This window comes from Manis pentadactyla, chromosome 13, assembly GCF_030020395.1.
Source record: "Manis pentadactyla isolate mManPen7 chromosome 13, mManPen7.hap1, whole genome shotgun sequence".
In the NCBI taxonomy this organism is placed as follows: Eukaryota; Metazoa; Chordata; class Mammalia; order Pholidota; family Manidae; genus Manis; species Manis pentadactyla.
The window spans coordinates 97,346,109-97,371,859 of NC_080031.1; the positions used below are offsets into that span (position 1 = coordinate 97,346,109).

The 25,751-nt window shown below is 43.6% G+C and overlaps 1 long non-coding RNA gene across 1 annotated transcript; it reads left to right on the forward strand.

The window, feature by feature from the left end:
* The first annotated feature begins 3,335 nt into the window (after window positions 1–3,335).
* Window positions 3,336–18,336, forward strand: LOC130680343 (uncharacterized). Its single transcript, XR_008993319.1, has 3 exons — window positions 3,336–3,894; window positions 5,875–6,076; window positions 18,210–18,336. It is a non-coding gene; the product is annotated as an uncharacterized LOC130680343 (long non-coding RNA).
* The last annotated feature ends 7,415 nt before the right edge of the window (window positions 18,337–25,751 follow it).

Sequence of the window (25,751 nt, forward strand, 5' to 3'; positions counted from 1 at the left end):
TCTAATGACATAGCCCTTTAAAAGCAGAGTTTTCTCCTGCTGGTGGCAGAGGAGGAAGTCAGAGAGATTCAAGGTCGGGATGCAAGTTGCTGGTTTGGAGGTGGAGGGGCCAAGTGAGAAGGGATGCAGGCGACCTCTCGGAGCAGCCAGCCAGACCTGGGTGCCTTGGACCTACCCACCTACCTGATGAGCTTGGAAATGGATTCGTCCCCAGAGCCTCAGGTAAGAGCCCACCAACCCCATAATTTCAGCCCATGAGTCCCTGAGCCAAGAACATAGTTAGGGCCACCCCAAATTCTCACAGAACTGGGAAACAGTTGGTGTTTTAAGTCACTAAGTTTGTGGTAAATTGTTACGTGGCAATAGAAACTAATACAGACATTTAAAGCAGTGAACAGTTAACAAGAAAAGCCCTTTATCATCTTTGTAATTTTATTTTCAACATTAGAAAAATCATATTTGGGGAAAATTCTGGGAATTTATTTTCATTTTCTTCACTTGGCATCTGTAGAGGCCTCTGAATTGTCCTCACTCCCAGACAGCCTGTGCTCTGGGCCAAGATGGAGTCGGGGGCTAGGATTAGGGCCAGGCCCTGGGAAGCCCCACCATGCAGGTGAAGGAGGCTGACCTTTCTAGACACTCCTTTGGGTAGCCAAAGGCAAGCGAGCATTCAGCAGGAACCTAGGGAGCGGTGGCCCTCAACCCTGCTGCATGCATCACCTGGGAACTTGTCAGAAGTGAAAACGGGGCCCCAATTCAGACCTATTGGATTTAAAACCTGGGGTGGAGCCAGCAGGTGATTCTGATGCAGGACCATTGTTAGAGAAATGGACCACATCTGCTAAGACAGTGGCTCAGGGCCAGCAGAGAGGGGGCATCTGGCTCTCCCAGTTGGCTCTGCTTTGGGGTCCAAGGGGAAAGCTTTGTTTCCCCAGGGGGCAAGGTCAGGTTGAGCTGGAAGCAGACTAGGGTCCTGCCAGCCACATCTGGAACCCAGCATGAATAAATCCAGTCTACTGGCAAGATCTGGGGCAGCTGCACATTGGCATCATTATGCAAATATGCAAAGAGCAACAGTCTTGAAAGAAAGCCATTGACTTTGTGATTTCAATGAGATCTGGCTCAGCCCTCTCTCCAGATGTCTAGTTATTGGTTTACCAACAGCTGCCAGGGAGATGAAATACATGGTTTGTTTGGTTAGGTTTTTCCCCTCCATTTCGTGCATCAGTTTCTGGAGCCAGAACACCCATTTCTGGAAAGCAACAGGATTTCCCCGGCATGAGGAAATAGGGAAAGTTGGCATCTCCCTGAAAGGAGGGGATGAGATTATCATTCTGAACATTAATTCTTTCAATAAATATTTATCGAATGCTTGTTGTATGCCAGTGCTGTGCTAGGAAGCATAAGGGAGAAAGGGTGATACCATTTATTGTGTGCGAAGACCCCATCCTACCAGCTCCATGCCCACCCCAGAGCTCAAGGGCCAGGATTCCTCTGCAAGGTCACTAGATACCCTTTGAAGGACATATGGCTGCATACTAGGGACTTCTGGCTTCTAGACAGGGCTCTTTGGGAGGACTTTTGAGTGTTTCCTTTCTGCAGTTATGCTTCTCTGAGCTGTCGCCCTAGGCCCTGAAAAGAGGAGGCTCAGTTACAGCTGAAGGTGGAAGCAGCGAAGCAAAAGAACGAAGGGGGTGAAGTAGCCCCTTCTTTCCTGGCCAGCCCTCCAGCTCCCCGGCCGCTGGTCTTGAGTGATCACAAGGGGCTCCATTCAAAGTCCAGCTGTTCTGCCTGGCCCTGCATGGAAGTTTTTAAAAATCAGGACACCAGCAAGATGGGCCAGACATGCAGCAGGGTGGAGCCCCCACCCCGAGGTCTCATGACAACTATCTCATGATAGCTAAACAATGGGCTTTTCAGAGCAGAAGAGGCTCTGTGTTGCCCGGATGCAGTTGCAGGTCAGACACAGAGCCAACGCCACCGTACAAGGCGCATACACCACCAGCCACAGAGCGCAGAGCTCACCCACAGAGCGGGTGAGAGTCCACCTCACCCGCTGCCAAATATACGGATTTTTCACCTTCTGCTGGTGCCTGCCTGTCTCTGACACCCCCTGCCCCGGGGGCTGCAGGGCCTCCCTGGATTCAGGGTCAGGCCCCGTGACGCCCCACCGTGCAGGTGAAGGGAGCCGACTCTTGTAACCACCCCCTCGGGTAGCCAAGGGGAAGCGAGCATTCAGCAGGAACCCACGGAGCGGTTCTCAGCCGTGCTGCATGTAAGACACCTGCGGGACTTTTTAAAATCCCGAAAGCTGCATCTCAGTGTGAGAGATTCTGATTTTAACTGGTTTTAAGGGAATTCTGGTCACAGTAGTTTTTAAACTTCCTCTGGTGATTTTAACGCTCAGGGATTTCCTCCCAGGGGAATAAAGCCCCCGCCCCCCCAATCAACCTGACCTCTCCAGAGGGAATTTGGGCAACGGGTGCCTTAAAGCCCTAAAGATACGCCAGCAGAAGCTCTGCTGACAGGCATTTGCAATGAAAAATCCTTGTGCGTGTCCGTGTGCTTTAACCCAGCAGATGCTCAGTCTAGCCTACCAAGTGCGAGGTGCCGCGGGTGCAGAGACGCCTAAGCTCCCTCCCTGCCCTCCTGTCTTTAATCCAGAGGGGAGCCCCACATTAAACACAAGCACATAAAACCGTGCGGGCGCCATGAAGGAAACCAGTAAGTTGGAGGAAGCCTAAGTGGGGTGCTCTCCTTTTGAATGGGGGAGAGGCGTGCGGAGGAACGTTCCACTTGGGTAAAACTGCACTGACTGAGAACTCGGGGCATTCCGGGGCCCGAAAGAAAAATCCAGCGGGGAGCTGGAGGGGGGAGGGGCAGGTCGCACTACCTGTGGGCTGTCCAGCAGGTCCTGTGGATCGCTGCACATGGGAGGAAAATTGTTTATAGGATAAAATAATAAGTGGCAGAGATTGTTAGAGTTCCGGACGTGCTCTCTCGCCCTTGTAATGAAATCTATAATCCACACTGCTGCCTGACAGTCCCCGGGATCTGACCTTGACCACGAGTCTCCTGTTAGGTGCTATTTTTTGGCCCACACATACCTGACGTCGCAGCGGAGGCTGGTCAGCTCGCACTACAAGGACCAGTCAGATTCCGGGTTCAGGGGTGACCCTCTGGGTCAGGCCTTCAAAACTGTCTCAATGTATGTTATCAATCGATTATTTATGTAATTGGGCAAAATGAAGTACAATAGAAGACACATTTAAAATTCTGAGAGGGAGTTCAGAGGACAAAAAAAAATGGGCAAAATGCAATGTATTAAGGACACGTCTGAAATTCTCAGAAGGAATTAAAAGACTGCGGAAGACAAAAGGGTCAGGAAGCGCCCGCGGGTCTCGAACCCCAGAAGAGGGATTGGAAGTCAGACATGACTTGACGCGAAGTAACCGCTGAGCTGAAGCCGACCCGCGGGAGTGGTGCTTCTAGAAACCTCTAAACTATAGTGGAGTGACGTGGAGGGGCCGGGCTGCAGATGCTCCACGCCTTCGGGCTGTTTATGTCACCCGGTCCGCCTGCTCCCTGCTGCTGCGCCCCTGATCAGAGCTGGTCGGAGGAGTCACGGAAGGCCTCTCGGTGCCGCCGCCCCAGCTCTGCCAGCAACGCAGATAAAAGGGACCGGGAATCCGTGGCGGGAGCAGAGACCTCTAATCGTGGTCAGAGCGCCCCTGAGCAGACGCGGGTAGTCCAAGGCCTTCCATAAAATCGCCCACGAGCAGCTGCGAGCTTGCCAAGGGCTGAGACCCGCTCACTTCATTACTGTGCCAGGCCCTGGGCTGGGCCCTGGGGACACGGAGTTCGTGATCAACGAGTGGTTGTTTGGATGGGGCGGTGAGTGAATTAATGAAAAATTACCGGGATGCTGAGGTCCCGGGGGTAGCCCGGGATGGAACCTCCAAATTTTAAAGCCTTATAGCTCAAGAGAAAATCCCTAGCAAGCATTCCCCCTTTTCCCTACCCGGCCCCCTTGTCTACATGTCTGTCTTTTTGGAGGATTCAGGATCTGGATGGAGAATTGACCCATACAATTGCTAACCAAGGGACTGAGACCTCTGGGAGAATACTGTCCCTTTTACTGAGCATACACCATAGTGTCAAGCTTTGGATTAAGCATTTCACTCATTTAATGGCCAGAAAACTCAGTGAGGTTGGTAATGTTGCCCCATTTTTCAGATGAATAAACTGAGTCTGGGGGTTTAACTAAAACATTAGGAATTACAAAAAGTAATGATTCAGGGACAGAACAAAAGTTTGGAAGAGGGTAAGGACTGTCCATCTGCCTGCCTGTCTTTCTTTAAAATATTTCAAGTGACTAATAAGCCCTACTAGACAGAGCTCTTCCATTTTGTCCTTGCACAGGGGACATTAAGTAAACATGTGTTGAGTGAGTGACTCATGGGTCAGTACTATAAACCGCTGCCTGCAACAGTTGAATCCCAGCAACCCTTCTTCCTAGCTGTGAGTTCAAGTTCAAACTTTTCATCAGTTGTTTTTTATATTTATTTCATATGAAACAAAAATCACATGAAAAATAAAAGTCAGTACAGGTAGTGAAAGCCATGCGGGGAACCAATCCAGACCCCTCCCCAGACTTAACAGCTAATTTTTAAAAGTTTGCTGTGCCTCCTTCTTGTCTTTCTATATATTTACATATAAAGGTGAACAAAGATATGTAGCTTTATTTTGGTTACGGCTGTGTTTTGTTTGTTATAATGGGCCTGTACTGCACCAGCTTTGCGGGGAATTCTACCGTGTGTCTGGGAAATGTTCCTACAACCTCATCTGGACATCTCTCATTATTTATGATAGTTCCTTAAGAGTCCATGATTTATTTTGCCATTCCCCCGGTAGGACTGGACATTGAAGTTTCTTTTTTTTTTTTTTTTTAGCCAGTTTACATTATAGTGCTCCAATGCACATCTTTGCTCAAGCCGCTTCATTTATGTGGATAACTATTTCTTGGGGATAAATTCCCAAAAGTGGAATTGCTGAGCTGCATAATATACACATTTAAAATTGTCATTACGAAACTGCTTTCCAAAATGGGGCTATTCATAGTATATGCCTGAGGGCTGTTTGGGAAGTTATTCTGGTAATGTGCCTCATTCAGGCCAGACGCATAACAGGCTCCATAAGCAATTACCGAAGTAATTGCCTATGATCATTTCCCTCCTATCCATACCCAACTCCCGATGAAGCCCCGACTCGGGGGCCTGGAGCCTGCGTTTAGAAATGAGAATTGGCCAGCAGAAAGGCAAAGATTCAGCGGGTGTGTTCCAGGCGCTCCCCCTGGTGGGTAAATGTCCCTGGACAGTAAGGAAATCCCCCGTCTTTGGAAACCTTAAAGCAGATCATATCCATTCTTGCTCAGAACCTCGAAAGACTGCCTTTTGTTTTTCAACTGCACCCCAGACTATTTGCTGGATGACCTGGTGCTTGCCTGCCTTTTTGTTGCTACCTGGTGCCCCTCTCCTTTTCCCTGTTTTGATGCAACCACACGAGCTTCTCAGCATGCCCTTCCTAGCTGCTTCCCTATTTCTCAGAGATCTCCCCACCCTCCAGTCTCATTCTTAAACACTCAGCTCATATTCCACCTATTCAGAGGCTCTTCCTTGAATACTGGCTCTAAAGGGCCACCTCTTTCTCTCCGCACACACCCCACCCTCCCTTACTCTTTGTCCTATCAGCCCATCTTTTCCTCCAGGAGCAAGTATACACCCACACAAACTCAGACGTTTCCCAGTGTGGCAGAGTGCAGTGTCGTGAGGACAGGGATTACACCTGCCTTACACATGAACCCCCTCTCCGCAGGGCCTGCTACAGCACCTGGCAGTGGGGAGCGCTCAGCATTTGTGGAATGAATGGATCAGTGAGTAAATAAATGACACTAACAAGCAGGAGTAGGACGGACGGAGCAGGACAGATGCTGAAAGCTAGCAGAGGGTAAAGCAGGGGGTTGGCTCCCTTTCCCTTTAGATGCCCTTCCGTGATCAACAAGAAAACATTTTCCCAGGTAGGTACCTTTTACCCAGTGGCATTATCCTGCATGCCCTGGGGTGGAGAAAAGGGGACAGAAAGCAGGGGGCGTTGTCCATGCCTTTGCTTCAGTAATTCTTGCCACAGTCTGCAAGGCAGATGCTTTTACTTGCTAGATGAACAAGCAAACCAAGACTCAAAAAGAGAGCAGAATAGTTACCGAAGGGAAAGGGACTGGGGAGGATGGGTGGGAAGGGAGGGATAAGTTGGGGGGGGGAGAAAGGGGACATTACGATTAGCATGTATAATGAGGGGGCATGGGGAGGGCTGTGCAACTACAGAGAAGACAAGTAGTGATTCTACAGCATCTTATTACACTGATGGACAGTGACTGTAATGGGGTTTGTGGGGGGGACTTGGTGACGGGGGGAGTCTAGTAAATATAATGTTCCTCATGTAATCATAGATCAATGATACCAAAATTAAAAGAAAAGAGAGAGCAGAATGCAGAGCTAGCATCAGGCTCAAAGAATGGGAGTGTCTGGTGAGAGGCGAGTGAGCAAACAGTCCCTTCCTCTAGCCCAAAAAGATACATAGTACATAGTTCAAAGGTGGATGACCCCATGCGTCCTGCATGGTGGCCCTTCTCAACTGAGAAATCTACACTGGCTGGGATGGCATGGTGGGCTCATCTGTTCAGCACATCCATGAAGACCATCTACTGTGTCCCAGGCCCTTTAAATAGGATTCAGGGGTGAATTCAGCCTGCAAAAACCTCATAGCCAAGAGATGTCAATAGACCATTGCTCTGTAGGATGTCAAGTGGCATGTTTGGAGTATGTACAAGCAGGTCAACCAGGTAGTGCATTACCTAAATCTGGGCATCACCCTTTTCAGTGACTGCCGTGTGAATGGTGCTCTCTGGAGTGGTGCAGTGTGCAGCCCGAGCAAACATCTGTGGCTGCTGGTGGGGATGGGATAAGGCATTTGGAATTAGGTGGTGAGTCTGAGGAATGAGAAGAAAAGAGAGAACAGATCTCAGGGGAGCACCAATATGGAGGAGTCTGTGGAAGAAGCAAAAGCCAGAGATGCAAGGGGAGGATCAGCCTTGTAAGAAATAAAAAAAAAAAAGAGGAGTCAGGATGAGGCACAGCCAATGGTGCCAAAGGCTGTGAGGGGTCAAGCAGGGAAGGGCTCCCAAGTGACTGGCAACAGAGAGTTTGCTGGCGACCTTGGCCATGGGGGGTGAGGATGAGAATCAGATTCCGGTTTATTTGGGGGTGAATGGGATGCTGGGACAAGGTGAGAATGTTCAGCTCTTTCTGGAAATTGGGCTATGCAAGGAGATAAGGCTCCAAAATTGCTAAGTGTCTCCAGAACTGTGGACAGCTTTGTTTTGTTGTTGTTCTTTAAGAGGAGAACTTTGAGCATGTCTAAATTCCCTTGGGAAGGAGGCAGTAAGTGCCCAAAGGGAAAGTGGACCCTCCCTAGAGAGGGTTTGCACCAGGATGATTCACATGGGAAAGTTTCTAGAAGAGAAAGAGGTTAGAGTCATGGTGGGCAAAGATTCCAGATGGTGGTAGTCAGGATTCCAGAAGGCTTCATGGAGGTGGTGTTTCTTGGCCCCCTGCAATAAGGACCCTGCTCTATGTCCAGTACTCTAAGAAGCCCTGCCTGAGATGCTCTCCACAGTGTAGTAAGGAGTTGTTGAGAAAGAGAAAATGCATACCCAGAACTTTCTAGATCATATTCCGGGTAAATGGAACATTCTAACCACCTGCCAGAATGCTTCTGAGGGTCTTCCAGTGTTTATGTGGGCCTTTTTCTCAGGGCACCCTCCCAAGAACAGACTGTACCCTAGGGGAAGCAACTCATTGTATGAAGTTAGCATTACTGTAACACCACACCAGGAAAACACATTACAGGAAAGCAACAGACCAATACCCCTCATGGACATAAATGCAAAAATTCTAAACAAAATTTAGCAAATAAAAATCCAGCAATCTATAAAAAGGATAACCCATCAGGCTCAGAGAGCATTTTTCCCAGAAGTGATAGGTTGGTTAACATTTGAAAATCAATCAACATAGTTCACTATATCAACAAAGTAAAAAAAAATAAAAGAAATCATCATAGCAATAGATACAGAAAAGGCATTTAAAAACCCAACATCCATGCCGGGTTTAAAGACAGCAACAACAAAACTACAAAACTCAGCAATCCAGGAAGAGTCAGGAACTTCTTCAGCCTGATAATGGTCATCTACGAAAGGCCTCCATCTGACATCATGCTTAAGTGTCAAAGACTAAATGGCTTTCCCTTCTAAGATTAAGAACCAAACACAGTCAGTCTTACACTTCTATGTAATGCCGGAGTCCAGCTCCAGCCGAGGGGTGGGGGGGCCCGAAGGTGCAGGACGGAGTCGGCGCCCGGAGAGACAGGACTCAGAGTCAGAGGGAGGAGGTCTCTCGACAAAGTGCCAATGACATCTTTATTTATACCATTTTGCACAAGGATATGATTATGTTTTATTTATTCTTTTGATTAACAAGCATAGGCAAGCTTTATCTTTCTATTTCCTTCTGATCTATACATGGTTAGCCAAGTATCAGACAGGTGACCTTTTCCTGTTCCTTGATCTAAACTTTTCTTAGTAACATGTACTCTATTGTGTCTCTCATTTCTATGCAAAGCGGTTTCTAAGTAATGCATGTGACCGCAGAAGCGTGCAGCATGTAGCAGTGACTATGGAGTCTTATCAGCTCGGGGTGAAATACAGGTCACCCACTGCCACAGATAGCTGGGCAGGTATTATCATCTATATTTCTAGAGGCTTTAATACATTTATAATCAATCTACAGCCATAAATTCATATCTTCATCATACACCCTTTCATAGGGCACAGTAGGCAGCAAAATAAATTTCCCTATCTATCCATATTTCTCTTTCCTCTAGGCAGATACCAAAATTTCCCTGATATATAATAGGCAGGTCCCCATGGCCACATCACTGTAGGGACTAAACCGGGAGTTTTTATTTTCATGGAGTTGCTGACTAACAGGGTTATTCCATTCAATATTCCCCCATAACTCTATTTCTCTAATTTTCCTATAAAAACCCTTCATCACTAATTCCACTAGCGTTGCAAACAAGGGGGGCATTCCCACTGAGGTGGAGATGGGGCGGTCAGTGTCTGACTAGCTACCTGCAGGTTTTGGTATTCTACGCCAAGATCGCCATTTGGCCCCTGCATGTTCCATTCTTCAGAAGCAATGTCCCGAAAAGCTTCTTGGAAGTTTATGTTCTCCTCCTTTCTGTGCTGCTTATCAAAGGTTAGCTTAGCCCTTGGCAAAAATGCAAGCAAAAGCAAAGCCAATAGTATGATGGAGAATAACAAAATCAAGGTAGGTAATAGGGGGAGCCAGCTGGGAAGGCCCCTTCTTTGCGGGGGTCTCCTCCAGCCAGAGCTCTGCTACACAGCTTGAGTAGCATGGCTCCCGCCAATGTAACATCATACTGAAGGTTTCAGTGAGTCAAGAAAGAGAAATAAGTTCTCCAGTTTGGAAAGGAAGAACTAAAACTGATCTTGCTGGCCAATGATACACAATCATCTGTGGAGAAAATCTGATGGAATCTAGAAAAAGCTAGTAGAACTAATAAGCAAGTTTACCCAGGTTGCAGGATACAAGATCAGTCTACAAAAATCAATTGTATTTGCACTTATAGCAATAAACAACCAAAACTGAAAATTTTAAAAACACCATTTACAATAGCACCAGAAGTTACGAAATACTGAGGGGTGAATATGACAAAATGTGTGCAATAAACTGATGGCTAAACATAGCTGAGATGAATTTTTAAAAAATCTAAATAAATGGAGAAACCTACTTTGTTGATGGGTCAGATGACTCAATACTTTTGTCAATTCTCTCCAAGTTTTTCTGATTCAATACACTCCCAGTCAAAATCCCATCTGGCTTTTTTTGTTAAAAATTGACAAAGCTGATACTAAAATTCATAGAAAAGTTAGATCTAGATTAATCAAAAACAACTTTGAAAAAGAAGAATAAAATTGGAGGGCTAACATTACCTTGGTTTTAAGACCACAGAAATCAAGACAGTGTGATATTGGCACAAAGGTAGATCAACGGAACAGAAAAGAGCCTCCAAAAATAGACAACTGATTCTTGGCAAATTTGCGAAGGCAATTTAGTGAGAAGTGTAGTCTTTCCCACAAATCGGGCTGAAACTATTGGTTATCCACATGTAAAAAAATTATGTTGGAACTATACCTCCCACTATACACAAAATGGAATAATTTAAAATAAAAGTTAACCGATGATGGATCATAGTCTGAAAGGTAAAACCTAAAAACCCTAAAACTTCTAGAGAAATGTTTTTGACCTTGAGCTAGGCAAAGATTTCTTAGAGATGAGATCAAAAGGCATGATTCATTAAAGAAAAAAAGATCACTTGAATTTTATCAAGATTTAAAACTCTGCTCTTTGAAAAATGTTAAGAGAATAAAAAGATAAGTCACCAACAGAGAAAAATCATTGCAAATCACTTACCTGATAAGGGGCTTGTATACAGAATATAAAAAACTCAAAATTCAAAGAATCACAGCTCATTTTTTAAAAAATGGGCCGAAGTTATGAACAGACATTTCACCAAAGTAGATAGATGGATGGCAAATGAACACATGACATAAAATTCTCTGCCTCATTAGTCTTTAGGGTAGTGGAAATTAAAACCACCATAAGATGCCACAGTTTTTCACCACAGTGTAAAAGACTGACCATCCCAAGTGTCGGCAAGGGTGTGAAGGAAGTGGAACTCTCATGCACTATTGGTGAGAGTGAAAAATGGTACAACTGTGTAAGGAGAAGAGTTTGGCAGTTTTTTAATAAGCTAAACATACACATATCATAGGATCCAGCCATTCCACTGTACTTACTCAACAGAAAAGAAAGCATATAGAGAAACAAAATCTTGTTCATGAATTTTCCTAGCACCTTCATCAGTAATAGCCCCAAACAGGAAACAACTCAAATATTCATAAACAGATCAATGGATAAACAATCTGGGTTATATCTGTACAATTCAATAAACTGTATATTTGCACAATACATCCAGCAATCAAAGGGAATGAAATATTGGCAGATGCAATCAACATGGATAAATCTCAAAAAAATTATGCTAAAACAAATAAGCAAAGTAAAAGGACTACATACTTTATGGTTCCATTTATATAAAACTCAAAATGCTTTCTTTTCTGTTGAGTAAGTACAGTGGAATGGCTGGATCCTATGATATGTGTATGTTTAGCTTATTAAAAAAAAAACTGCTAAACTGTTTGCCTTGGGATGGTGGGGGTAGGGTGTGAGGTATATGAAAGTGGAATTAGACTGGGGGTTTCTGGGGAGTATTAGATGTGTTCACTATCTGATTGTGGTGATGGTTTCATGGGTACATATTCTATCAAAACCTATCCCCTGCATTTTATTTTGTGTCAGTTAAACTTTGACAAAACTGTTTAGTATATAGTCCCATAATATCTGGGCCTCCCTATTACTCTGCCTTTTGCCCCACAAATATTAGGAATAAGCCTAGATATGCGACATCCATGGATAAGAGATTAAGAAAGATGAGCAATTTCCCTTTTCTGACTGTGTATGGGTGAGTGTGCTGTGTATGTGAGAGACAGAAGGAAATGAGAGTTTTCTCAATTGCCCAAATGCCTAGAGGTTTCGAAAAGTTGCCAGATAATATAATTAACAGCAGGTATTTATTTAGCAACCACTGTGACCCCAGCCTTGAGTCAGATTGTTGACACATATAAAGTAAGCCTTTTGCCCTTCTGAGCAAACTTGGAGTATTTTGACAATTTAGCAAACTGAGGCTCACAGGCCTCAAGTCAGCGATCCAAAACTGCACAGCAAAGAAGTCGCAAAGCCAGGATCTGTGGGGCCTGAAATGGCTGGACGTGTGCACGCTCTCTCTGTCTCTGTCCCTCTCTCCTGCTCTGCCTCTCTCCCTCCCTCCACCCCCTCCCCTGTCCCTGTGCACGGCTTCCAGCTGGGCGGCAGCCTCTGGCTGCACGTGGGCGGGTGTTGGGACAATAGGCCCACCCTGTCCAAGTGGTCAGCCCTCCGAGGTTAGCTATTGTGCATGGAGCTATATATAGCTGACTGGTGGGAAGAAAGAGAAAATAAGATTTACTTTTTGGAGGCTCAGAGGATATAGGAAACTTAAAAGGTCCCAAAGGCCTTTGCAGACCAGGACTGAAAATTCACTGGCTAAGCACAGTTGGAGTGTGGTTTCTTGGCAAGGGAGGAGGTGTCCTGGCCCAGGGAGGCGTGACACGTTCCTCTGCTCAAAATAGAGACTGGCCATTTCCGGAGCGGGAGTCAGCCGGGGATGGGAAGGCAGGCCCAGCCTGCGGCCTCTGCCCGATGGCAGGTCTGGTGGTGCAGCTGGAGAGTGGGAAGCAGGCACCCATTCAGGGGCCCTGGGGGTCTCAGGCTGGGGTGGGGGGATGACCCACAGGGCAATGAACTCTATTTCAGGTGGGGGCAGAGGGGAACCTGAAGTGGTCCTTCAGGACTGGTAGGGGTTTACAGAGAGGCCTGTCCCCACAAAGTGCCGAGGTGGAGGGGCAGCTGAGGGTGCCAGTCACTGGGCGTGGTGGGGCCAGAAAGTGACAGACGAAGAAGGGTCCAGAAAGGAGGCAGAGGCCTGATGGTGCCCCCAGCAGTGTGCGTGAGCCTTCAGAACTGATTTTCTAACTGGATGAGCACGAGCAGTGCCCGCAGTGTAGCTCCCCCCAGGGCCCCAGGGCTGGTGGTGAGCTGCTTTACCCTGCGCGGCCACCCTCGGGGGTAAATGTGGGAATACTTCTGAACTGGTTGGTAACCAGATCCCCCAAATAAAGCCCACCCTCAAAGCCACCCCTGTCCTCCCCCACTGCTCTGTCCTATGGTACCTGACTCCCTGTCTCCCACAAATTCAATCACCACAATTTTAATGCTTAGCCTCCCTCCGATTGGCTGGTGCCAGGGTTGTTAAATATTTGAATATCAGTTTTGCTGGACCAAAAAGAGTAACGGTAGTCAATTGATTCTTGCTATGTGCCAGACATCTGCCGTTCTAGAGCCTCACCTACATCTACAACAACAGCCATAACATTAAAACAACAATAGCTGACAAATATTGGGTTCTCATTAGGTGCCAGGCACTTTGCTAAGTGCTTTGGATTAATTATGACATCTTAATTCCTACACACTCACTATAACCCTATGTGGCAGGTTCTGATATTATCCTCTATTCTCAGAAGAAAAAAGCCCCCAAAGCCCAGAGGAGTTAAGTAACTTGCTTTGGGTCACACAGCTAGTTAGTAGCAGGGCCCGTTTCAAATCTAGGCCTTGCTGATTCCAAAGTCCTGGCTCTGGTATTATTCTATACTGTGAGAGATAATACAAAATAATACCAAAATGCTCATAAAATTAAAAAGCATGGTTCTAATATTGAAAACATTCTCCTCCTTTTTGATCTGAGAGTCCAACAGGTAGTTTCTCCAACTTTGCTGCTAAAGTGTTTCTAATCCAGCCTCTGAATTTGATGGGTACATTCTTATGCTGTGAAAATAAATTTGTTTGTTCCAGGAGTTTGCCAGTTAATATGGTTGAACACTAGCCCTGAAATAGTCTGCATACAAATGCAGGTGATTCCTGGCCAATGTCTGTAAGACTGATGGGAATATAGAACCGTCCCCAGTTCCATGTCATCCATTTGCTTTCTAGACTCCAGAGCTTTCCTGGAAACTCCTTCCTGATTCTTATTATTATTGCTGTGCTGAAGTCAATGCAAAGTCATTAATCTGTGTAGTGTCTCATGGACAAGTCTCCTAAGAGATGCCCTGTTCCTGAAAGCAGGCCCCCTTTTGACTGCATGCCGGGAACTGTCCGATGTATTAACAGCTGGTCGTGCAGAAACACTTGTCCATTCAACAACTATCACGGGACAACCAGGCATAGGTCAGGCACTGTTCTAGATACTGGAGATGGAGTCTTGGATAAAACAGATTCTGCCCCTGCCCTTATGGGGCTTCTAGTCTAGGGAAGGGAAGAGATATTAGACACAAAATTACAGAAATACAGTTAACTGTAAAAGTATGTTTTGTAATAAATGCTATGAAAGAAAAGTGAAGACTAAAATGGAAGATGACATCAGATCTTCAACTGGATAGTCAAGGAAGTAGGAAGAAGGAATATCACACATAATATTCAAACGGACACATGAAAAATCAGCCGAGAGAAGGAAGAGAGAGGGTCTCAAAAGAAAAAAGCTTAGAGACAGGGGGAACAGCATGGGTGAAGGCCCTGGGGCCGGTAAAATCTGACGTTGTTGAGGTCACGAAAGAAAAAATCATCATGCCTGGAGTGTAGTGAGCAGTAGGTAATTGAGAGGGGACATGGCTTGATAGTGGGACAGGCTAGATTTTCTGTGAGTGAGGTCTTTACCTAGGAAGTGCAGATGAGGATTTAGGGCCTAAGGAGGACAGTGGAACCATCCCCAAGCAATAGCCTTTGGCAGAACAAACAAATCACTTGATAAAGGTAAGAGGAGGAGCCCCCAAAAGCACTCTTTATTCATAAGGAGAGTGAAAATGGCAATTGCTTTCATAGAAAAATTTACCTTGGGCTAAAATCATATTATACTGGCAAGGAAAAGTATTCTTGTTTAAAGTAAACCCAGACAGGCCATATTAGTCATCGTGTCCTGAACTTTTAGGGGTTGGGACATTGCCTTAGGCAGGATTCTTTTAGTTAGCAGTGACAGAAACCACCTCAAATCAGCTAATGTAAAAAAAGAGAAATGTACAGACTCAAACAACTGGGGTGTCTAAGGAGTAAACTGGCAGGGTAGAGGGCTTGCACCTCGCCAGCTGTCTGCCCCTTAGAGTCTTTCAGGCTATCTCAGTTCTCTCTTTCCTTCTAAATCCTGACTTCTCTACTCTGATGTGGCTTCATTCTAGGACAGGCAAAAATGATCTCATCCTATTTCAGATAAAAGAGCTAGATTGTTATCTGCAGTGTGAGTCTCAGCTTGTCACATACCTATCCCCAAGCCAATTGCTAGGGGACTCTCAGGGCCCGGGATCAGTCACACCCAACCACGTGGAAAGACAGTCAGAGTGTGGAGTTCAAGAGGGTCATTCCCCAAAATGGTACTGGGTGCAGAACTTATCCTGCCTCCACATGCAGAATTTTATTGTTCTGTTATTTTTATATATTAAAAACAGGAGAAATAAGTTAGTCATAAACCTACCATCTATTGTTAATGCTTTTCTGTATGCCTTATCAATCATACCTAAACACTTACATGCATGTAGATATATACATATTTTATTGGCTTTGTTTTCCTTCCCCCCCACCCCACCTTTGTAGTCATTTGGCAGAAGAACTTAACTCAAGCAGCATTAAGTTTTAATTTTTTCCAAAGAAATATAAGCCTCTATTCCTCTAACTAATGATGCCCCAAAGAAAACTAGTTGGCTCTCCTCTGTGTAAACCACATTCAAAAGTTCTTGCTCCTTCCCATCTTTCTTAGCATTTAACACTGATATCGGCATCCCCAGTAACATTTTCATCATTAGTTTTAGATTCCACCATAAATGTTACAACGCTCACATTCCCAAATAGTTTTTGTACTCTTAATTTTACATTAGCTTGCAGTCTTCATTTTCTGATTGAAGTTTAAGTACTTTTCTTAGCACCTTCCCCCAGAAAACACCAGCATACTCACTGAATCCTTACATATCAAAAAAAATAGTCTTTATACATGAGAATTTGTCTGCGTAGGAGACTCTTGGGATGTAGTCCTGTTCTTTCAAAACCTAGGATCACTGTTTTACTGTCTTCTAGTTTCTACTGTGGCAGATGAGAAGTTCAATACTCGTCTGCTTCATTTTCCTTCACAAGTAGGCTTTCCCTGTGCCTGGAAAGATGTTGAATTTTCTCTTTAACTTCAAGTCTGAGAAACCTCACCAGAATATGATTAGTTTTGGGGTTTTTGTGCCACTTGGGAGTTGATGAGCCCTTTAGTCCTAAAAATGCAACTTTTTTTCTATAGCTTGGTTTTCTTTCATTTTTAATTATTATTTTTCTCCTTCTATGTCTTTTGCCTAGAGGATCTCCTGTTACTTGCATATCAGATCTCCCAGAGCTGTCTTTCATGGATCTTATCTGTACCCAGGATTTGCAATTATTTTGTGTGGCCTCTGGGGGGCTGTGATGCTTCCTTTGATTTGCCAGAAAACAAATTCCTTTCCCAGCAATAATTGTTCTCCTTCTCCCATCCTTGGTTAATTTTTTAAAATACATTTTTGTAGTTTTCAGGTCATATCTTCTTGAATATTTTCAGTTTTATAGGTTTCCTTTCTTTCTTTCATTAGAACTGCTTCCATAGGCATATTGGTACCTGCTGGGGATACAACAGGTTCCCTCCCTTAAATGGCTGTGAACGTCCTTTCCTCAAAACACTGATAGCTTGCTCCATTGCCTTCTGTTATATATTATTGTTGAGGAAAAGTCTGATACAAGCCTGATTTTTTTGATTCTTTGTAGGACACTAGTTTTTCCTTACTTGCATGCCTAGAAAGCTGTCCCTGTACTGAGGTTGCTGATGAGGATGGCTCCTCTCGTTAGGGAAGGTGACACCTAACAATGGTGGACCACAATGAAGGCAGTTGGAAATCCCCCATTATCTTTTTGTTATACCTCTGGCCCCATCAATTGGCCTTTTTGCTTTATCCAGGCTGTCATTGATGGAAATCCCTCCTGATGTCTAGAATCATTTCCCAATAGTCTAGTGTTTAACATTCTAATGAAATATTCATATAGTTGTAATATGTTTACATGGATATTTGTGAGAAGATGGCATGGTGGGAAAAGAAATAATGACCCTGTAGAGTAGTTTAGCTTCTTTATTGCAAACAACAAACTCTCTCTGCGTTGTATTATTTGACAGCTCTTGTAAAGCTCCAAGAATTGATATGCACATTAGAAAAGCAGGCTTGGAAAACCAGTAGGAACAGATGGAGATGGGGTGGCTGGGAGTGAGATTGAGAACAGACTGGTTACAACACTGTTGCTAGTTCTGCTGTCTTGGAGACACCAGGCTGCTGGGCTCTTAAGCTGGCTACTGCCACCATGAATTGTCACTGTCCCTGAATCTTTGTGCCACTCCCTGTTCTCATGAGCAGCAGGCAGGATAGAAACATTCCCCATCTGGGCTTTCAAAGTGGAAAGGGGACTCAGCCTCCCTCAAAGAACTACAGAAAAAAAGAAGTCCCCCCAAAAGAAAGAGGTTGAAGTGCTAGCAGCCAAAAAGGCAAAGGCATCCATCTAGGCAAACATCAGTAGAGTTCTGATTTCTTGTGTCAGGAGGAGTCTTCAGTTGTTTGAGAATCATGCCACTTCCTGCCAAGTGATGAATCAGATGCTGTCCTTGATCAGACTGTACCCTCTCTGCACTCATCCCCACCAGGCAAAGGCTGGTTCCTCTGAGCACCTGCAGCTCTCTGCCAGCTGCAGGAATGTACTTGACCTCTGTTCAGGACAGGTTGGAAGAGCCCCTCGATTTGGTTTGCAAACAACAAGGCGACATAGCCATAATGGATAAATGCCCCGCTTCCATGCCCCACAGTAGGGGTAACTCTGGGCTGTGGGCCACAGTCTTTCCCAGTGTTTCCCAGCAGGACTGAGCCCCAGCTGCCCAAAGCAGGAAATGATTTGATCACCCACCCCTTACTGCCTATCTTACTTCCACAGTCCCCTGCTTGTATCTGCTGAGATCATCTACCAAATAAACTACCTGCAGTTGAGTATTTTTCTTAGGGTCTGTCCTCCAAATTACCCAAACTGAAACAGTTGATGAAGCATTGTTGAGAATGAGGCCAAGAATATCTGGAATGAAGGGACAGGGCTGAGGAAAAACGGAGCCCTTTCCTGCTTTTCACTCAGAGTTGTTGAAGAAATATTAGTACTGCATCCTGACATCCTAACCTGTATGTGCCCTTTGACCCAGTGTTTTCACTCCTGGCTGTTTATCTTACAGAAGGACTCACACTCATGTGCAAAGATAATACAAAAAGATGTTCATTGCAGCTTTGATTGTGATGAAAACACCCATCAACTGGGTCGAACAAGGAGCAGTGCATCCCTACAATGCAGTGCAATGCAGCAGTGAACAAAAATGGCACCAGTTCCCACAAACCAATATGGAAAGATGCCCAAAATATACTGTTCAGTGAGAAGAAACAAATTGCAAAAGAGCATTATAGTTTATTTCACAAGCAGATATTTTGATAAACATTTGTTGTCTACTATGTGCCAGGCTTTCACTGTCCCATTTTTTAAATGTTCATCTATTATGTTACCTCAACTGTGTTTTACTTAAAAAATGGCTTCTTTTCCAAAAGTATTCAAAGAAGATGAGAAAAGGAGGACTCAGGGTAGCTCTTAAAAACCATATAGAGTTAATAGTTTGAATACCTTATAGAAGTATTTTCCCCCATTTTTTTCATAAAAGACCTAATTTGAATTACATACTATATATGAATATATGTGTGTGTAGATAAGTATATATATATATACATATATGGTTTTCTGACAGTTATAGAACCTGGATCACCTATTCCCTTTTGGACTATTTGAATGATTACTCTGAGGATGACTTTTTTTATAATATTAAAAAAACTAGTTTATAAAAATTTCACACACACACATGCACACACATGGGATTTTTCTTTCTGACAAGTCCCCCTCATTAGTAACTTGTACTCTTTGGAAGCCTGGCCCCTTGTTCACCGCTAGATGCTTCTGCGATCTCTGAACTGGCTGCCCTACAGGAGCGAGTTCAGGAGCCGTATTCAGCCCTCCTGGTGTGCCTTTTCTTTTCTCACCCATGAACTAACACTTGCCTCTTTTCCAAAGATATTCAAGGAAGATGAAGAAGAATGCAGGATAGCATTTTACAACCATTCAGAGTTCATGGCTTGAATACCTTGATAAAAGCTTTAAGAAATTTTTTTTTCATAAAAGACTTAAGTTGAAGAAAAATAATCTGTGCAGTATTTTCCCTGGGCCCCACCCTGGGCCTAACTGGTGTACAGGGCTGCTCATTGTAAAGCAATTGGTTATTCTGACTCCTGCAAATTAATTTACCTCAGGAAACCACATTCCTCCGTAAAGGGGAGGGCAAAACAATGGGGTCTTTTACATTCTCAGTAATGTGGTGCTCATTAGCTAAATGCTGACTTTGTTGGGCTCTAGAAGTGAACAAAATATCCTAAAGCAAGGTCATGGCTTCAGCAAACTGGATAGAAAGGGGACCCTCACACCTGTGTCTGAGCCCTGGGTGGGAAGGAGCTGGGCTAGGCTGTCTAGGGCAGGAGGCACTCCCCCAAAGTGGCCTCTTCCCCCTCTCCTGGGGTCTGGGCCCGTAGGGATTATGTAATGAAGGAGGGACGGAGGGTGGCACTTATGACAGCTGGGCTAGAGATGCCAGAACATCTTATAGATCAGTGGTCTCTAACTAATTTTTTTGCTATGCTGATTTGATCATGACTACTTTTATTGGTAAAAATGTCTAGGCATAACAAGAACAGACCCATAGATCAATGGAACAGAGTAAAGAGCCCAGATACAAACCCACACATATATGGCCAATGAATATACAATAAAGGAGCCATGGATATAAAATGGAGAACTGACAGCCTCTTCAACAAATGGTGTTGGCAAAACTGGACGGCTACATGTAAGAGAATGAAACTGGATTATTATCTAACTCCATATACAAAAGTCAACTTGAAATGGATCAAAGACCTGAATGTAAGTCATGAAACCATAAAACTCCTAGAAGAAAACATAGGCAAGCATCTCTTGAATATAGACATGAGCAACTTTTTCCTGAACACATCTCCTCAGGCAAGGGAAACAAAAGCAAAAATGAACAAATGGGACTACATCAAACTAAAAAGCTCCCATACAGCAAAAGATACCATCAGCAGAACAAAAAGGCATCCTACAATATGGGAGAAAATATTCATAAATGACATATCTGATAAGGGGTTAATATCCAAAATATATAAAGAAGTCACATGCCTCAACATCCAAAAAATGAATGACCCAATTAAAAAATGGGCAGAGGATCTGAACAGACACTTCTCCAAAGAAGAAATTCAGATGGCCAACAGGCACATGAAAAAATGCTCCATATCATTAATCATCAATGAAATGCAATTTAAAACCACAATGAGATATCCTCTCACACCAGTTAGGATGGCCAACATCCATAAGACAAGAAACAACAATGCTGGTGAGGATGCAGAGAAAGGGGAACCCTCCTACACTGCTGGTGGGAATGTAAATTAGTTCAAGCATTGTGAAAAGCAATATGGAGGTTTCTCAAAAAAGTAAAAATAGAAATACCATTTGACCCAGGAATTCCACTCCTAGGAATTTACCCAAAGAAAACAAGATCCCTGATTCAAAAAGACATATGCACCCCTATGTTTATCGCAGCACTATTTGCAGTAGCCAAGACATGGAAGCAACCTAAGTGTCCATCAGTAGATGAATGGATGAAGAAGAGGTGGCACATATACACAATGGAATATTATTCAGCCATAAGAAGAAAACAAATCCTACCATTTGCAACAACATGGATGGAGCTAGAGGATATTATGCTCACTGAAATAAGTGAGGTGGAGAAAGACAAGTACCAAATGATTTCCCTCATTTGTGGAGTATAACCACAAAGCAAAACTGAAGGAAGAAAACAGCAGCAGACTCACAGACTCCAAGAAGGGACTAGCAGTTACCAAAGGGAAGGAGTTGGGGAGGGTACGTGGGGAGGGAGGGAGAAGGGGATTAAGGGGCATTATAATTAGCACTCACAATATAGGTAGGTCACTGGGAAGGCAGTATAGCATGGAGAAGACAGGTAATGACTCTCTAGCAACTTACTATGCTGATGGACACTGACTGTAATGGGGGGGACTTGATAATATGGGTGAATGTTGAAACCATAATGTTGCTCATGTGAAAGTTTAATAAGATTGAATATCAATGACACCTTAGTTAAAAAAAAATGTCTAGGCATATGCTTCCAATATAAATTATAATGATATGTTGAATAGCTTATAAACTAAAAAAAGTCAACATTTTAAAGCACAAAATTTAAAAATAAATATAATAAGAAATTTAACTGAAGATACATGGCCACTTCAGTAGAGGAGGCAGGAGCAGACTGGACCCTGCGGTCCTGGGCTGAATCAGGAGATGACCCTTGGAGCTTGCAAGTTTAAATATAAGCAAGGAGCCTCATACCAACCCCTATTCCTGATTTACCCACCAAAATATCAGTAAAGGCACAGAAAAGACTCAAGGCTCACGGTGCCTGAAAGATAATCTGAATTTGGGAAGATTTTCCACCAAATTTGGGCTAATTGAGTAGGACAGAGGAAAACAATGGTAACAACCCTGTTTCACCCATGGAATTGAGATTCCTTCCATCCTGGAAAGAAGACAAAAAGAATCTTCACCAACCTCCACTTGTCACCCTCCTAGGGGCTCTGAAAATCAGGTGAGCCATCCATCAGGTGAGCGTTTCAGAACACCAGGAGGCTGCCCTTTGGGGGGCTCAGAGGACTGTCTTTTCCCACTCCTTGCAACCCCACATATTCTACATCCATCCAGAGACTGAAAATCACAGAAAACGGAAGAGCAGCGAGTTTGGGAGTAGGCAAGAGAGAAAGAGATGATATGCAGCATTTTAAAGGGCTGAGTTTCCTAAACTCTATGCTTTGACAATCAGAAAGAGAGAAGAAATCTTCATACAGCACCTGATGAGGGTTTGCATTTTCTCATTTATTCCATTAAGTCAGTACATCAGACAACCAGAAACTGGAAGTAGGAGAAAATTCAACTTAACAAGAAAGGCACCTGACTGGAGTGATAGTTTGGGCCCTTATCCCTTGCTTTGATCAAACTTTTATGATTTTAATGTTGGAGTTAAAGTAAGATTTTTTTTCTGAAAAAATTTCTGCAAAAATTCTGCTAAAACAGTAATTCCTACTGGACGCTGGGCAATTACCGCCATCTGTTCTACTGCTGAATTCATGAAAAGGAGAGCCGGGCAACACACCCGCACTTCTGCCTCAAGGTTAGGTCTCAATCTGCAGAACCAAGTGGGAATGGGGAGTCCAACAGGGGACAACTAAAAGCCTAGCAAAGAATACAGGAGCAGAGATCGTATCTTAAAATTTCAGAGGAAGAATGTAACAATGGACATGATTTATGGCAAAACTGAGAAGACAATTTTAGAAAACTCTTTGTCACCCTCAATAAACATAGTTTCTACTGAATACAAGTAGAAAAATCACAAGAAGAAAACAAGGTGAGATGAACAGTGATATAAGGAAGGCCAGGAAACTCATATTAATGGTAAGATTAAAATCAGCTGAATTAGAGGCCATAAAAAAACGAAATTAATGCCCAGAAAATTAAACCACTGACGTGGAGGATAAACTTTAGAGATCTTTACAAACTGCAGAGGAAATGGGCAAAGCAATAAAGATGATAAGAAAGGAAATGATCTACTTGGAGGAGAAAGAATAAAGACTAATTTCCAGAAGTGTAGGCTCTCCTAAGTAAGAATCAAAATAGGTGGGTGTAGAACCAATAAAATACAATTGAACCATTGCAGATATTTTTTTGAAAATTATGAGTATGCAAATCAAAAATAAAACCATGGAAAAGGAAGAAAATACAGGGTTTAAAAAAAAATTATGAGCATGCAAATCAAAAATAAAACCAAGAAAAAAGGAAGAAAATACAGGAGAGTATTTATCTGATGTTAGGAGGGGCAAGAACTCTCTAAACAGACAAACATCAGCAATAGCAAATATATCAAAATATTAGTAGACTTGGATATATACCTTCTTAAACTTAAAGAGCATTACAAAATTGAGACAAGTTACAAATTTAGATAAATGTCTATGATAGATATAGATATCTATGATATCTATATGATGCATAGATATAAATATAGATACAATAGAATTAAGGTATTTAATATATAAAGAGCTTTTCATAATAAGAAAACTACACCCCCTCATAAGAAACTTGCACAAAGATCATACACAAAATACTCAAATGACCAAGAAACCCTTGAAAACATTTAACCTCAATAATAATCAAGGATATACAAATATAAAACAGTACTGACATATAAATCGTTTTTTACTTTTGCAGATTTTAAAAAAGTTATAATACATAGGCACTGAAGGTGATTCTGATGTAGTTTGCTTTTGAAGTGCACATTTCAGTAATACTGGCCCATCTCCATTTGAAAGGTCCTTCTTATTCTTTGGGTTTCAGTTTTACCTTCACTTCCTGTAAGTGTCCTCTGACCACCCAAGCTAGGCTGTGTCCTCCTATTATAATTTGCACTGCACACTACCCTTTGTGACATTTATCTCAATCACACTGTGACAATTTATGTGATTTATTTCTTCAATATCTAGTACCTCTCTGAGACTATATTAATACCTTAAGCTTCCGTTGAGAACTTGCTTTGTGCTAGGCAATATTATAGTGTTTTACATGTTTTATCTCACTTAATCCTCCCAGTAACCTTCTGATATAGTCTTTAATTGAGCTTGTTTTTATAGAGGAGGAAACTGATGATACTTGGAGAGGTCTAGCCCCTTGTCTTAGGCGATGCAGCTGACACCTACTTCCACTGGCTAGAAGCGACTGCTTCTGGTAAGAGAGCTGCAGGCTTCTTTTCCACTCAGGTTGATCACACAGAAGCTAAGCTCTCTCCCTCCCCGAAGGGATTGGATTTTTCATTTTCTGAGCCTCAGGCAGCACCATAACACCTTCCTCTGAGACCATCCAGCAGATCAGGGTTAGATCTCAAAGACAGAAAGCAAGCTTCTTAATTAGAAAATACTCAAAATTTGCCTTCTTTTTTGTTTGTTTCAGTGAGCAAAACTTTTCCCCATGACAATCATCTCCGTATTTCAAGATGTCACATTCTATCATAAAGATACAAAACAATACTGGGGCCAGTGTGGAATTCTTGACTTGAGTGTCCAATCCTTCCTTGGATCTAAACATATCTTGTCGCTGTGTAAATGCCAAATGGATAACAAAATAACATTTTTTGAGGGTAGAGAACACCTTAGAATTATTACAAGTTAAGTCAAGTGAACATGGGGTTATTGCCCTTTGTTCACAAGGTAGCTGTGAGTTTCTGGGATGGGGTGAGCTGGTGCTAGGGGGAGACAGGGAGTGGGCAACTGGAAGGGAGGGATTTCTAATTAACATCTGTAGCTGGCAGGGAGCAGGGAAAGGACTGTTGAAAGCATGCTGTTTTGTAGAATACAGACACTTCTATGAACCTCTAATCTGCCACAACCCCCTTAATGCAGTATTCACACAAAAAACAAAGCAGCTCAGGGCACTGGTTTAAGAACCAGGCTTTGACATTGAATCTGAGCTCTGTAGCTTGTGCCTATGTGCGGTGTTCTTAATCTTATTGAGCCCAACTTTCCCATAAACTGGGGATAATAAAAGGGACTACTTCATAGGGTTGCAATGAGAGGTACGTGAATAAGTAAGCAAAGCGCTTAGCCTGGCATGCCATGGGCTTTCAGTATATGGAAGGCATCATTACTTCAGAGTGGCAACTCGGCCTGCCCGTGAAAACAATCTGTTCCTTTATATCTTAATTATTTTTCTTGATACCTAATTATTTTTAATGGAAACATTCTGAGCTGAAGTGCATATTTTCCAGGCTTATTAGGTAGACTGCACTAAATGTGGCGAATGCTTTTTCTTTTGTTGGGTGTTTGTTGTGCTGGAGAGACCTCACTGTACAAACATAAACAAGGCCAGAGTGTAAGTCGAAACCGGAAGTCTGCCCCATCTGTTTGCATTCTCCAGGGGATGCCCTCACAGCTGTGTGGCAGCCCTTCCCCACTTGGAATTTTCCTGGCAGTTCCATCAAATTCTGTGATGCGGGATGTCCCCATGACCTGGGCAACACAGTTTGCCCTTCCACTAAATGGCCCCAGCCAGCCAAGCCCTCAGAGCTCTGGACCTGCTTGGCCTTTCTGCCTCTCTTTCGCGGTCAGCCTGTGGCCTTCCCTACTGCTCCTCCCATGTTGGTTAGAGTTTCTAATATCCCTCATTTAGAAAACAAAACACCAAGTTGATTATAAGAGTGGGCTACTGGGATTGTGGTTCAGATATTTCAGATACATGATAATAAAAAAATCATACATTTCTAACCCTTTGATTATACCATAGAAGGAGGGTAGTTGAGATCTCAGAGTCCTATGTGATCCAGAGATCTGATTTCTGGACATGGCCTGACTGTTTAATACCTGCACGAACCTGGAGAAGTCACTGAACCTTGCTAAGCCTCAGGTGCTCCCCATAAGATGAGATTTATTAATTAATTCATCAAAGTTGTAGTTGGTGGGTGCTTCCTATGGGCCTGGAGTCTTTCTAGGTGCTGGGCACCCTCAGTGAACAAGACAGTCTCAAGTTTACATTCTAGAAGTGGGCAAGGAGGTGATGGGCAAGATGCATTCACCAGTCAAGAACAGAGAGTACTCTCAGGGTGCTGTGATG